We start from the raw sequence: 2207 nt of genomic DNA on the forward strand, positions 1-2207 counted from the left end.
ATTTCGCATTATCACAATTAAATGTTCTGCGATTCCCATTCTTCTCAGAGTCAGCCACAGTTTGTTATTATCCACACAGTCAAATGCCTTTGCATAATCAATGAAACACAGATAGACATTCTTCTGGTATTCCCTGCTTTCAGCTACGATCCATCTAACATCAGCTATAATATCCCTAGTACCACGACCCCTTCTAAACCCAGCCTGGACGTCTGGCAGTTCTCTGCTGATGTGCTGTTCCAGTCGTTTTTGGATAACCTTCAGCAGAATCTTGCTTGCATGGGCAATCAATTATATTGTTCTGTAGTTTCCGCACTCAGTTTGTCCTACTATGCAAAAAAGGACTGCAGGCTTCAATATGGATTGAGACTCAATATCAAGAAGACAAAGATTCTCACCACTGGACCAATTGGCAGCATCAGGATGGATGGTGAAGAGATCGAGATTGTACACAGCTTTAGTTTGCTTGGCCCCAGCACTCTTGGCACCAGAAGCCAGGAAATTGAAAGACATATTGCAATGGGAAAGTCTGTTTTGAGGGACCTTGCCAAAGCACTGAAGAGCAATGGTTTCACTCTGGAGACTAAGGTGCACCTGACACAGGCCATGGTCTTTGCAGTCACTTGCTATGTGTCAGAAAGCTGGACAGTGACTAGGGAGGATAGAAGGAGAATTGATGCCTTTGATTTGTGGTGCTGTAGAAGAGTATTGTATATGAAAAGGTTCATCCTGTTGTTGTTGTTGTTGTTGTTGTTGTTAAGTGCCGTTGAGTCGCAGGCGACTCATAGCGACTCTATGAAGGAGAGTCCTCAATGCTTGGGTGTCTCTCATCCTCTCTCCAGGTTCATAGGGTTTCTGGAGGCAAGCTATTATGTAAGTGGATGCCACTCCTCCTTCCACACTTGTTTTTAATTGGGAAGCTCCACCCCACTCTCTGTGCACATTGGGTAACTAGCCACTAACACATTTGACACACATCAGTGTCACAGTGTTCAGCCTCACAGCAACCACAAGTGACCGCGATACGGCAACTTGTACACAAGGGCTATACGACTTAGAGGAATGTCTGAACAAAAACAATGAAAGACAGGCCCGACGGCCGTAGATTAAAAGTCACCCACCTTCGGCTTCATAGCATCACCTTCAGTCCACTGGGCCAGCTGATCTCTCTCTCTAGAGTTCTAGGTTCATCCTAGAGAGAGTTAAACCAGGTTGCTTCTTGGAGGCAAAGATTCTGAAGCTTCATTTGACATATTTTGGACATGTTAAAAGGAGGGACCTTTCCTTGGAGAAGGACGTCATGTTTGGGAGGGTGAAGGGAGAGCACGGAGAGGAAGACCTTTTATGAGGTGGATTGATTCAGTGACTGGGCTAATGGGGGTAGGTGTGTCAGAGACAGTGAGATTGGCACAGGGCAGAGCAGGGTTTAGGGCTGTTGTACATTGGGTCGCTATGAGTTGCAGTCGACTGATGACACACAACAACAACATGCAAAGAAGGGAGCTCTGATGGCCTAGTGGCAAGAAGCTTCACTGCAATCCCTGTCGGGCCCAGACCAAGGACAAAAGAGGAGAATGAAGGATTCAAAGAATATCAACATGTCAACAAAGGGAGTGAATGGCCTCGCCCACTTGCCTAAACCACAGTGGAATGCCCCTCCCTTCCCTCCCTAAAGACTCTTACTATAAAAACCTGCCCAACCCACCTAAAGGTGATTTTCCTCGGGTCTTTCTCTCTCTCCAGACCAAGGAATCCCACCTGAGAGCCCCCTGAAGAAAGCTTCTTTAGCTTTCTCTTTCTCTCTGACCCCTTCCTTGAGTCCTTGGCCTTACATCCAGTGTGAAGACCTAACAATCCCGAAGGCACCAGGTTCGAGGTCACCAGCTGCTCCAGGGAGAAGGTTGGGCAATCTCCTCCTGTGGGATTAAGTGCTTCTGAAAACCCGCCAGAGGGTCAGCTATGGGTCGGTTTCTACTCCATGGTGCACGACAGCGTCAACATGCAAAAGGTCCCGTGAGTCAAAGCCAGCTTGACAGCAACTAAGGACAACAACATGTATCAGTCAGTGCTTTACACGAACTAACTGCGTTACTACTATTCAAGAACCTGCGTTATGCAGATGACACAACCCTGCTTGCTGAAACTGAGGAGGACCTGAAATGTTTGCTGCAGAGGGTCAAGGACTGCAGCCTCCAGTATGGATTGAA

The sequence above is a fragment of the Elephantulus edwardii genome, unplaced genomic scaffold (assembly GCF_000299155.1).
Source record: "Elephantulus edwardii isolate Elephantulus edwardi_28Jun2011 unplaced genomic scaffold, EleEdw1.0 scaffold00237, whole genome shotgun sequence".
Lineage (NCBI taxonomy): Eukaryota > Metazoa > Chordata > Mammalia > Macroscelidea > Macroscelididae > Elephantulus > Elephantulus edwardii.